This window comes from Lactuca sativa, chromosome 6 (genome assembly GCF_002870075.4).
Source record: "Lactuca sativa cultivar Salinas chromosome 6, Lsat_Salinas_v11, whole genome shotgun sequence".
NCBI lineage: Eukaryota > Viridiplantae > Streptophyta > Magnoliopsida > Asterales > Asteraceae > Lactuca > Lactuca sativa.
In genome coordinates, this window is record NC_056628.2 from 12,343,379 (window position 1) to 12,357,475 (window position 14,097).

Below are 14,097 nucleotides of genomic sequence, written 5' to 3' on the forward strand. Positions count from 1 at the left end.
AAAGATGTTAAAAATATTATTTCCAAACAAATTTTTGCTAGATGCCAAACCCTTCTAGACAAATTTGATTTTGAAATAGAATTTATTAAAGGAGAAAATAATTCACTTCCAAATTTTCTTTCTCGTGAATTTTTATAGGGGAAATGAGTTCTTCCTCTTCATCCTCCAAACAAGAAGACTATTTCTCAAAAACTTGTACCTTTTTCTCCTCGTCAAAATAGATTTTCCCCTTTATCTCCAAAAAACAAATATGTAGTTTTTACTGATGTTCTACAAAACAAAGACTCAAGACTTGTCACTCCTAATATTTCTCCAATCAAGACATTCAATCCTTTTTATCAAATCTCCATTCTCGTCTCCATTGGGAACTCAAAAAATTGTTCCTTCTATTCTCAATAATAAGACTCCATATATTATAAACCCATGATGAGTTACAAAAAATTCTTTGATCGATTAGATCTTCGTAACAGGTAAGTAAAGAACGTAAAAAGCAGGGAAATAAAACACAAGTATGGATCACAATGAGTCGAATGATTAGATTACTCAATCCTCAGCAGAGCTCGACTAAGAACTTCCGCTGTAAAGGATTCTAGGGTTACAAAACAAGAACGATGAATATACTTGAAAATACTTCTCTAATCGTTTCTAATCATTATCTTCTAGGATGCATGCAAGCATCTATTTATAATAAACCCTACAAAACTCATGGATGGACAGGCACATACCGGAGATAAACATTGGACTAGCTAACGAGCCCAATAGACGCAACATAATACTGGACCTAACAATCTCCCCCTTTGCGTCAATTTGGAGCGAGACTTCATTTCTTCTTGCTTGGACCAGCAGCTAGAACTTTCTTGGTTGTATCAAACAAACGTGAAATAAGCGCAAGGATAGTCTGTCTGAAGCGAATGTACCATTGAATCATATCGTCAAAGTACTTTTTATCATCCGCTGTGTTCTACTTGCACCGATGGATAATCCCTAAGACATGCTTCAGACATGCAGTGGTATAGAGATGTTTGTCTGCCAAAGTGAAAAGACATTTCTGTCCTTCATCTCTGGTAAACATAACAGAGTTTCTCTTTGGGTCTATCTTTCCCATCTGCATCATGTTAAGGTCACTTGCCGAGCCAACAGGAGATATGGTAGGCTTTTTCTTGAATACGCTCGCAATCTCCTGATCCATCTTTGCGACTTCCATTATATAGCAGACAAGCATCCTCTTGAAGTGGTCGATGATCGGACCATATTCAGCTTCGTTTGTAAGAAGGATGTTGTGCAAGATGATCCATTCGTGTGGATTTAAGTTGGGAAGATCAGCAAGCGAGAGTGCATGTTCGGTCTTAGCAGATCCCCTTAGCACCTTAAACCGAACGTTGGTGAAGTTTCCTTCCCTGTACGGCTTCAGTACCCGAACATTGATAATCTTCTGAGCACTCCATGTTTGGTACTGTGGTTGAGCGGCCCTCAGATAGAAATCAACTAAGTCCCTGTCAATTTTTGGATGTGGGTGAGGGAAGTCAGCAATGTTGTCAAAGGCATGGAATACAAACGCCTTTCGGGTCAGTGGCATGTCGAACTGAGAATCGACAGTGTTAGAACGATCTAAAGAGATCACCGGTTCTAGCCACAAGATGCTGGGTGTTTCGATGGCTTCTTTCAGTAGCTTCTCAAGAGTCCAAGGAGGAAAAAGAGTTTTCCTGCTCTCGAGAAGGTCGTGAGCTTCTTTTTGTCTTCTTTCGGCTTCTTCAGCCTCTCTAGCTACACGAGCACTGATGTCTGCATCTTTATCTCGACACTGTCTCTTCAAAAGGTCGGCAATTGTCTCCTTATCATCATCGTTGCTCTCCTCAGCAATTTTCTTGCCCTTGTCTTTCACACCAGAACCTGAGGCTTGGCCTACTGGAGGAGGTTCGGTTGTGCGAGTTGCACATGACCTTTCAGATCGAAGAGACTCAATCTCCTGTTGAGAGTTGGAGAGTTGAATACTCTTGACCTTAAGAGCGGTAGTCTTCCTTGCAAGAGCATCCATGAGGGAGTTCTCAGCAGCTAAGTCTTCTTGAAGCTTGGAGAGGCGTTCCTCAATGGTTGTTTTGAAAGCTGAGTTGTCGTCTGATAGAGTTTGATGAAGAGAAGCGAACGACTTCAGCTCTGATGCAACGGATGTAGCCAGCTGGTTGACAATTGGTTTCAGCGTTGTTTTAGTGGCTGCAGCAGTTTCCTGTAAAGATTGTAACTGGGAAGAAGCATCAGTAAATAGTTTATCGACTTTTTCGGTCGCTGCCTCACAGGCTTTGGTTGAGGCATCAATGGCTGCAGTGGCGGAATCAAGAGAAACTTGATGAGCTTTGGAAAAAGCATCAACAATTTGCTGAATGACAACTTCAGAGATGGAGGACTGGGATGTAGAAGATGAGGCGATGAGCGAATTGATTTTATCGTGAAGCTCCTTGAGATGCTTCTTGGTAACGGGAGCATCATCATCGTCATCACTCTGAACTTGAAACGGACTATAGTAGACCGAATCAAAGGTCATGTCCTCTTCGCCGAGGAATGGTTCTTCACTCTCTGCTGCATGAGCAGGAGATGATGGTGGTGGTGAAGCTTGAGGCTCGGAAGTAAAGGTAGGTTCGGGTTGGGTGGTGTGTTCGGTTGTTAGTGTGGGTTCGGGTGCTGAGGTGGATTTGGGTGTGTCAGTATGAACCCTCGTATCAGATACGTTGGTTCTTACTTCTGCAGTGGTGGTGGTTGCTTCGGTAAAGATGGGTGGTGGTACTGGGATGAAGGTGGATGGTATTTGAGTGGTGGAGGTTATGGGGGGAATAGAAATAGGAATAGTAACTGGTGGAGAAGAAATTGGAGAAGTGGAAATATGAATCTCTGGTGTAGGCGAGCGTGGTGGAGTGTTACCATGAGGAGATCCATCAGAATCAGAACCCTCTTCCTCAGATTCGCTCGAGGACGAAGCGATGATCAACTTTCGCTTAGGTTGGGTTTTTCGCTTCTTCATTGGAGGGGATTGGACAGCCTTGGTGGTTTTTCTCTTCTTGGGAGATGGGCCTTTCGCTCCCTTTGCAACTTGCTTGCCCTTATCAGTCTTCTTTCCCCTTGGGGCAGGCTTATCAGCATCGTGAATTGATTTGAGCATCTCAGGAGTAAGCTCTCTCAGACCACAGCGTCGTAACTCCTTGTATGTTTTTATAATCCGGCTGTTAGCAGGAACATCGCCGTACATCGATTCAGGGATTGAACCGTTGAAGGGAAATTTTGAGGCATCGGAAACAATGATCTTCGTGGTATGGAAAGTACCAATCGAAGACATTGGAGAACCTGTAACAATGGGGATGTTGTACTTGTCCATCACCCATTTAGTAACCAGAGTCCAGAAACAGGCGTATGAAATCTCAGAATGCCGAGAAGTTGAAGAGAGACTCTGAATAAGTTGTTGCCAAAGGACCGATCCATAGTCCATATTGATCCCGTTGTAGACCCCGTATAGAATTGAGAGAAAAAGACGACTTGCCCCGTCCGATCCAGCACTGCATTCAGACAACCCCTTGAACAGTACCGTAAATAACCCATTCCACTGAGGAGGCATGCACGATTTCTTGAATTTCGTGACCGTTGTGAGAACCTCAGTGTACCCCATGTTGTAGAACATGTTGAAAAGATGACCCATTGGAATGGTTTTAGGGTTAACCCTCGATGAATCAGGTTCAAACCCTAACAATGAGCATAATCTCTGCATGGAAATTGATGCCTTGTGACTGAACACGTCGAAGAAAATCCGATCGACGACCTTGTCGTAGTGAGTAGTGGCAAATATCTGAGACAAGAACTCCATGGGAACTGCTTCAGCTGTGGTGAGAGCTGGAGCAATCGGCGAGTACTTCAGGCATTCGATTATCGGGAACATGAAAGCGTCGTAGGCATGAGGAGTAAGATCAATGATTAAACTCTGCTGGGGACGAATCGGCAAGATATGTGAAGTAGCGTGAACTGATGAAGAATCCGCCATTGTTGTGAAGAAGATGGGAGAGATGATGAACAGTAGAGTGTTTGAGGGTTTGCTGGCTCTCTGGAAATATGGGTGCAGTAAAGAGGTAAACAAAGGTTTACGTTACCTTTTATACAGTGGGTAGAGGAGAGAGAAGAATCTTTCCCAAATCGTCGAGTGAAATACGAAGAGTTTTTCAGAGGCGAATGACGCGTGACAGTTGGTATTGCCGATGATTACGCATGAGAGAGAGTGTCAGTCCCGATTTACACGCCTTCCCATCAGGCGCCATTTTCAGATGAAACGGTTCCAATTCGCACCCCTGGCCTTCTAGCGCCATTTGAAATCAAATCGATTTGACTCCTGCCTGAGTCAGCATTTTATCATCTTATCTTTTTAGGGTTAACGACATCTTTAAAGCAAAATTACCCACGTGGATTAATATTAACCACAACCCGTTTATAACTACCAATCCCATTAAAATGCCTTGTAACCAATGTAATCAGAATTCTGGAAAATTAAAAAGATTTTCGTGCTTAGTGTGTAAAAGAAAAAGAAATAAAGCAACACATTTGAGGGATTATGTGATGTCAATAAAGACACGAAACAATGGATCCCGGGCACGAATCTCTTCCTTCAAAGTCAAGAGAGACCTTAAAGTGTTTGTGTGGTTTCCCGTTGAATAACGATCAGACACTTACTAAGAAGTGTTGAAAGGCTTCTTTTAATTAGGCTTATTTGGGTGGCTTTCGCTTCAATTCAGGATTCCTGATCTTGATATAAGACAGAAATCGAACGAAGTACTTGTGAGACCAGTGTAGTCTGTTGAACAAGTAGGTTGGAGATAATTTAAATAACAAGGTAAAATAATGTATGTAAAATCTCAAAAAAAATAAATAAAACTGGATTCCAAGGGAAGAAATGTTATTGGTTTTAACAATTTCATAGAAATCACTCAAAAGGAAATTAGAGATTTTACTTTGTATCCCCATGTATAAGTCCGTCAATTCATTAGTGAAAGCTAGAGCAAATTTATTGTTCACCGTCATTGCATAGTAGGTATTGAATTTTGGGTTTCACTTAGTACGTAGTGAGACGAAGCTAAGATCATAAACTCAGAAATTGTGTAACCATAAACCTCAGTGGTAATTTTTGAGAGTCTCAAGGGTTACGTTTATGAAGCGAATGAGATGGAGAAGTAGGGTAGATGGTGTAAAGAAACCAAAGTACCTCTGCTGTTAAAATATGGACTAAGCAAAAAACTCTTATCTCATGTGAGAAGAGAGTTAGGTAGCTCATGATTAGAATAAATATGAAAGCCTAATTGGGAAGACAAGGTTTGTATATACCAAGTCAGTAAGGCTATTATTCAGAATCAGGTGAGGCTTTGGACACATACAGCAACATGCTTCTAGGGACACTTAACTAGTGAAATGATTTCCCCACAAATAGACACACAAAAAGATAAGACATAAAAAAATAAAAAAAAAATATTTTTAGAGTTTTTGAAGTAACAAAAAGAAAACAAAATATTTTTTTGGAATTTTTGATTTAAAAAAAAACTTAAAAAAAATTAGAAACATAAAAAAAATTTGGAACCGAACCCGAGCGTTCGGTCTATTTCGGTTTAACAAAAATTTTGGAACCGAACCCGAGCGTTCGGTCTATTTCGGTTGAGAAAAAAATAAGTTTGAAAAAGAAAAGAACTTTGATAATATAATAAATGACTTCGAGAAAATAATACAACAGATTTACAACCAAAGAAACTACCTTTGAGTGATAAGCGAAGAACAGATGATACGACCGAACCCAAGCGTTCGGTCTATTTCGGTACACCAGAACAAGACCCAAACCCGAGCGTTCAGTTCATTTCGACATACATGAGACCCGAACCCGAACGTTCGGTCTATTTCGCTTCCAACTTTTGAGCTTGAGAAGTAATCTTTGGTACTGACTCCGATTCCATCATTCCTAGCCCTTGTAGAATTTTGTTGAAAGATGCTTCAGGAAGAGCTTTGGTGAAGATGTCGGCCAGTTGATCAGTGGTTCGAACAAAGTGAATTTCGACGTTCCCATCTTCCACATGATCCTTTATGAAGTGATACCTCAGTGCTATATGCTTGGTCTTGAAATGTTGCACTGGGTTATGACAGATCCTAATTGCACTTTCTAAGTCGCAATATAGTGGGATCTTTTTCATATTGAGTCCATAGTCCCGATGCTGGCTTTGGATCCAAATCACTTGAGATGTATAGGAGGCAGCTGCGATGTACTCTACTTCAGCTGTAGACAAAGATACACATGTCTGTTTCTTTGATTGCCAGCTAACCAACTTCCCATCTAGAAATTGGCAGCCTCCAGTGGTGCTTTTCCTGTCTAAACCACAACCTCCAAGATCTGCATCTGAGTAGGCTTGAACGAAGAAACCTGAGTTTGATGGATACCATAAACCGAGAGAGGTGGTTCGTTTCAGATATCGGAGTATGTTCTTCACAGCAAGCATATGAGGTTCACGAGGATTCGCCTGAAATCTAGCACAGTAATAAACAGAAAACATTATGTCAGGCCTGCTAGTAGTAAGGTACATTAAAGAACCAATCATCTGACGATATAACGTAATATCGATTGCCGGTTTCTCCAAGGATGGTGTAAGCTTGGTGCCGAATGCCATTGGAACTTTAACTTTTGAGTCTCCCATCATGCCAAATTTAGCAAGAAGAGTCTTGGTGTAAGCTTCCTGGTTGATAAAGATGCCTTCGGGTCCCTGTCTAATATTTAAACCAAGAAAAAGTTAATCGGACCCATTGAGCTCATTTCAAATTTAGTCTCCATCAGCTTTCTGAATTCAGCTGTTAAGCTAGGATTCGTTGAGCCAAAGATGATGTCATCGACATAGATTTGAACAATCATAAGGTGGTTACCTTCCTTCTTACGAAAGAAGGTTGGGTCAACCGAACCTTGTTTGAATTTTGACATCTTTAAAAACTTGGTTAGCGTTTCATACCATGCCCTAGGTGCTTGTTTCAGACCGTAAACCGCTTTGTCCAGAATATAACAGTGATTTCTCATTGACAAACCCAGGAGGTTGCTCCACGTAAACGGTTTCTTCAAGTTCTCCGTTCAGAAAGGCGCATTTCATGTCCATTTGGTAGACCTCAAAGTTCTTATGTGCAGCATAGGCCAGTAATATTCGAACAGATTCTAGCCTCGCTACTGGAGCAAAAGTTTCCTCATAATCAATTCCTTCCTCATGACAGTATCCTTTCACCACTAGACGAGCTTTGTTTCTGATCACATTGCCTTCCTTGTCCATTTTATTTCTAAAGACCTATTTGAGACCAACAACTGAGGTGTCTTTTGGAGTTGGAATGAGGCGCCAAACCTTATTTCTTTCGAACTCGTTGAGTTCGTCTTGCATAGCTTGAACCCAGTCAGAGTGATGAAGAGCAGTATTAACTGTCTTCGGTTCAACTTTTGAGACGAAAGAGTTAAACTGTGACATCCCCAAAATCACGGCCAGAAAAGACTGGTTTGTTTATGCTTTGTAAAAATCAGAGTACTTCTTTTAATGAAAGTGTTGCGGAATTTGTTCCCAGAAAAACACGATAAATTTGTTATTAAAACATTTTCGAAGAAACATATTTTATTCATCTTAAAACGTTTGGGATGTCATTGTTAATACAGAAACATAAGCATAAACAGAACTTACATTTGTTTACACTAGTGATTTACATCTCTTTAAATCTCTCAATGTAAAGTGACTTCATATCAACACCTTTGATATAAATAAACTGAGTGGGTCAGGTTGGGAAACTTGGTGACTACATAGGGTTTTCAACCCACCATAATATAATTATTATGTTAAACAATCAAACTATCCACCCAATTACCCATCCCCATTATCTTCTTTACTCTTAAGGATTTAACCTAAGAGTCATATATCCTGCATTCGTTTATTCCTAAGTCCCTTACTTCCAGGGTTATAGGACTGACACTAAATCCATAGCTGCCAATGTTCGTTCGTAAAGCACTAATTCCATAGCTGCTATAGTCTATCTATCGGGTACTAAATCCATAGCTACCAACGTTCATCTAATAGGTACTAAGTCCATAGCTACCAATTCCTAACAGGTACTAAATCCATAGCTACCAGCGTCCAACTAATAGGTACTAAGTTCATAGCTACCAATTCCTAACAGGTACTAAATCCATAGCTACCAACGTCTAACAGCTACTAAGTCCATAGTTACCGGTGTTTGTCCAATAGGCACTAAGTCTATAACTGCCAACATATACTCTCATCATCTTATATCTCTCATCATTCATCTACCCATGTCATACCCAACATATTCGTATAAAATACGTATACAGTTTAAATCATTTAAAACATGTATAAAACGTTCATCCGGCAAAGACAACAAGTATTCAGATAATATGTACACATAGCACGTAGTTTATATAAAATACTTCATATCTATGTGTAGGATGAAATGGACTATGCACTTAATTGAAAGGTGGTGACTCAACACTCGGACAGCGCTTCGATACTCTCAAAATGATTTTCCTTCGATAAAACCTAGTACCAATACCACTAGGGTTTAGTCTAACGATAACGCGACAAATTAATTAGTCTGACTATTATTAAGCGTTAATAACACTCAATATAACTCATAATAATAGCTCAAATAATTATTTTAAGGACCTAATAACATTCCTATAATTATTTGAAAGTTATATTAAAAATTACGTAAGCGTAGCACACTTACAGCGAATTTTATCGAAAACCGGAACTTAATTGGAGCAGCGTTTCGAAACCGAAAGGCTCTTTTTCTCGGGACTCCGGGAGCCTCGGGGCTTCCCTCGGGAGCTAAGGGGTTTAACTAGGGCTTATGGGGGTTTAGATGAGCTAGAGAGAGAAACTAGTGAGAGAAAGAAGTGGATTTGGAGTGAAGAACAATGGCAGCCTCGCACATCTATTTATAGGGCCAGGCTTCGGTCGTTACGCTGGGCGTACTCCTCGGATAAGACCACCAGCTCGGAGCCAGCTGTCTTGCACTCCATCGGATGGATCAGATCGGACCTACGCGGGGCGTAACCTCTTCGGACGCGGGGCGTATTGCGAAGCGATGTGTCGTAAATCCGAAGCGAAGCGTGATCAGCAAGCGACGACCCTGATTGAGCCACGTCATCACCCTCGCAACAGATTTCGCAAATTCACTTTCCGACTTCTAAAAATCATAAATTTCGCATACGAGCTCCCTTTTCGACGTTCTTTATATCCACGCGAAGGTGGGAATGTACTCTACAACTTTTGTTTAGACTCCGTCGGCTAATTTTGACTCGATTTTAAATTTTATATTATTAACAGGCCGGCACAGGATTGGTCCGTTAAATCCTCATAACTTCTTCATCCGACATCCGTTTTCGCCCATCTTTTTCTCATTATGCTACTATTAACGAGATCTTCGATTCTCGTTCAGGTCATGTCGGCTAAAAACCGCTCGATCTAATATTCGAATTTCGGCCTGTACATTGCTAGTCCGAAACTTCGAAAAATCATAACTTCTTCATACGATGTCAGATTTGGGCGTTCTTTTTATCGATGTTCTTAGTTTAACATACTCTACGAATTTCGTTTAGATTGCTAAGGCTAAATCTCGCTCTATCGTAAATTCACTATTCACGCTTCCCGGTACCGTGCCGGTTCTGTCGGGAAACTTCGACGGGTCATAACTTCTTCGTTATAACTCGGATTTCGGCGTTCTCTATATGTACGGAAAACTTGTGACATATTCTACAACTTGGTTAAGATTATTTATTCTAAATAATCTTTTTGTCGAAAAGTCGTTTTCGACTCCTATTGCCTCTAATTGACTAGCCCGGATCTACGGACGTAACAATTATCTCCCCCTTAGGATGATTACGTCCCGGAATTATCAACGAAACTGGGCTCGTATAATGACTCCATACGCCATTTCTTCATTCTAGTAATTATAACTTCTATATTTCTTCAAGTCTATCTCTTAGACTTATTGACTGTAAACAGTACTCGATCGTGCACCTGCTCTCTACCTCAGGTTAGACTCCAAATTATGACCTTTGAGTCACAATCTCGATCCTTACTGGATACGAACTTGAGATGAGTTCTTTGATTACTACTATAGATCGTTGTGTTATATTCTAATGACCTATCATTACATGTTGCAACGCTTAGACTCAGGTCTTTTAGAGTTAAATTCTAAAACAGATTGTGCCTTCCTTCATGCTCTAATGTGATATAATCACACTTTAACATTAGGCATATCTAGCCACCAACTTCTTTAACAACGAGCGCGATATTTCTATTGATCGCTTTGATTTCAATCGTTTGGTTTAAGTCGGACGCTACATCGATCTTGATTTTTCTAAACCACATAGCATACTTAGCGTAGTCGGACTCAATTTGATATGACCACTAGGGTTGGAATATCAATAATCTTCTTAGTCATTACCGAAACGATGGTAACAACACACTTGAATAAAACGAAATCAATTACTAGTTTCTTGGTAACCTTGTGACTTTCCCTGATCTAAGTGTGATTCCTGTGCTTCCGGTAGTATAGGCCTCTACTACCATTCACACCTACTCATACTCGTCCCCAGTATTGTCTCACAGTTTCCCAAGTCACCATGCAGCAAATCACACAATCATTCAACACATCAGATAACAAAACAAAGGTTTTATATTATTTCTTGAAACGATTACATAGGTGTTCAAGTTCACCTTAGACTATGCCTCTACTAGGCTACATCATACGAAACTATGGCTACTGCATAATCCGATCTTCGGGTAAGAAGTCCTCATTCTTGATTCCTCGCATGGTTCTCTGCTTCGTCAAGGATCATGTGAAATGCCCTTGGCCTTGGTGGCGTTTCTGGTCTTGCTGCTTTATTTTTCCTTGGGCAGTCTCTGGACATGTGCCCCTTGCCTCCACATCCATAGCATACTTTATCATTATGTGTGCAGTCCTTGGAATAGTGACCAGTCCTCCTACACTTGTAACAAGTCACTTCTTCGTTGCACTTCCCACCATGTTTCTTCTTGCATTTATCACACCATCTCGCTTCACCTCCATCTCCTCCTCCAAGCTTTGAGAATTTTCTTTCCTTGTTGGACCTTGAAGATCCTTCAAACTTCCGCTTCTCTCCTGCCTTATCTTTTTCTAGACCATTTTCTCTTATCTGGGCCTCTACGTTCTTAGCTGCCCTAACAACTGTTTTTAAGGTAGTTGCCATTTTGACCATTGGGCCAAAGTCAGTGGGCAGTCCGTTAGCAAACCTATCAATCTTGGAGAGTTCAGTAGGCACCAAGTAGGGGAATAGCTTCATCCTCTCGGTGAATGTAGTGGCATACTCATCAACACTCATCTTCCCTTTCTTCAGGTTCTGAAACTCGTTGTTTAGGTCTATCAGATCTATCTCCGAGCAGTACTGCATTTTCAACTGTTCCAAGAACTCCTCCCATGACATCCTTATGGCTTCTCCTCGTGGCATCGTATCTGCTAATAGCTTCCACCAGCTCAAGACTCCAGTTTTCAGTTGTCTTACGGCGAAGACGGTCTTCTGTTTCTCGCTACAGTCGCAACTCTCAAACACCATTTCCATCTCGGAGATCCAATCCATAATCTCAACAGGCTTTGGGCTTCCTGAGAGACTTGGTGGTTTCGCACCCAAGAAATTCTTGTACATCCGCCCATCCTTGTTGTTTCTCCCTTCTGGGCTATCCCTTTGCTCACCTTGAGTCCTTACTTGACTCACTTGGCGGCTGTAGTTCCCTTCCTCAGATTGCTCGGGAACTGGCTCCGTCGGTTCAACATGTACGGTAGGTTCGTCCCCATTTTCGTGGAGCATCTGTCTCATTTCTTCCCTTTGTTCAGCTAGCATAGCCTGAATCATGGCTTGAACTCCAGCCATGGTGACTGGCTCAGGTGCAACTTCTTCTAAAACAGGTATTTGCTGAACCACTGGGGGTTGATTCCTATTCCCATTTGCATTCCCAGCTCCACTACGGGTTCTTGCCATCTTGATCTATACACCGAATAAGGTGAATCTAGATCTTTACTTAGGATTCACGTTTAAATCATCCTTATCACTCCGAAACGTTTACATGCTAGTTCTAATATCGTAGTCATACGTTTAGAATCCTAAACACATAAGGTTTCCAGATCCGGTCGGCAACAGACCATAGATCCGAACAATTTAACAACATATCATGCACAAAGTATTTAGCACATAAAAGCAATTTAGGCATCATTCCTAAAATAAGCTAGTGCTCACACCTCACAATCATCGCTTAGCATTCTAAGTTTAAGTCTAGAAATAAATCCATATTCCTAGTTCGCTTAAACTAATGCTCTGATACCAACTGTGACATCCCCAAAATCACGGCCAGAAAAGACCGGTTTGTTTATGCTTTGTAAAAATCAGAGTACTTCTTTTAATGAAAGTGTTGCGGAATTTGTTCCCAGAAAAACACGATAAATTCGTTATTAAAACATTTTCGAAGAGACATATTTTATTCATCTTAAAACGTTTGGGATGTCATCGTTAATACAGAAACATAAGCATAAACAGAACTTACATTTGTTTACACTAGTGATCTACATCTCTTTAAATATATCAATGTAAAGTGACTTCATATCAACACCTGTGATATAAATCAACTGAGTGGGTCAGGTTGGGAAACCTGGTGAATACATAGGTTTTTCAACCCACCATAATATAATTATTATGTTAAACAATCAAACTATCCACCCAATTACCCATCCCCATTATCTTCTTTACTCTTAAGGATTTAACCTAAGAGTCATTTATCCTGCATTCGTTTATTCCGAAGTCCATTACTTCCAGGGTTATAGGACTGACACTAAATCCATAGCTGCCAATGTTCGTTCGTAAAGCACTAATTCCATAGCTGCTATAGTCTATCCATCGGGTACTAAATCCATAGCTACCAGCGTTCATCTAATAGGTACTAAGTCCATAGCTACCAATTCCTAACAGGTACTAAATCCATAGCTACCAGCGTCCAACTAATAGGTACTAAGTCCATAGCTACCAATTCCTAACAGGTACTAAATCCATAGCTACCAACGTCTAACAGCTACTAAGTCCATAGTTACCGGTGTTTGTCCAATAGGCACTAAGTCTATAACTGCCAACATATACTCTCATCATCTTATATCTCTCATCATTCATCTACCCATGTCATACCCAACATATTCGTATAAAATACGTATACAATTTAAATCATTTAAAACATGTATAAAACGTTCATCCGGCAAAGACAACAAGTATTCAGATAATATGTACACATAGCACGTAGTTTATATAAAATACTTCATATCTATGTGTAGGATGAAATGGACTATGCACTCAATTGAAAGGTGGTGACTCAACACTCGGACAGCGCTTCGATACTCTCAAAATGATTTTCCTTCGATAAAACCTAGTACCAATACCACTAGGGTTTAGTCTAACGATAACCACGACAAATTAATTAGTCTGACTATTATTAAGCGTTAATAACACTCAATATAACTCATAATAATAGCTCAAATAATTATTTTAAGGACCTAATAACATTCCTATAATTATTTGAAAGCTATATTAAAAATTACGTAAGCGTAGCACACTTACAGCGAATTTTATCGAAAACCGGAACTTAATTGGAGCAGCGTTTCGAAACCGAAAGGCTCTTTTTCTCGGGACTCCGGGAGCCTCGGGGCTTCCCTCGGGAGCTAAGGGGTTTAACTAGGGCTTATGGGGGTTTAGATGAGCTAGAGAGAGAAACTAGTGAGAGAAAGAAGTGGATTTGGAGTGAAGAACAATGGCAGCCTCGCACATCTATTTATAGGGCCAGGCTTCGGTCGTTACGTTGGGCGTACTCCTCGGATAAGACCACCAGCTCGGAGCCAGCTGTCTTGCACTCCATCGGATGGATCAGATCGGACCTACGCGGGGCGTAACCTCTTCGGACACGGGGCGTATTGCGAAGCGACGTGTCGTAAATCCGAAGCGAAGCGTGATCAGCAAGCGACGGCCCTGATTGAGCCACG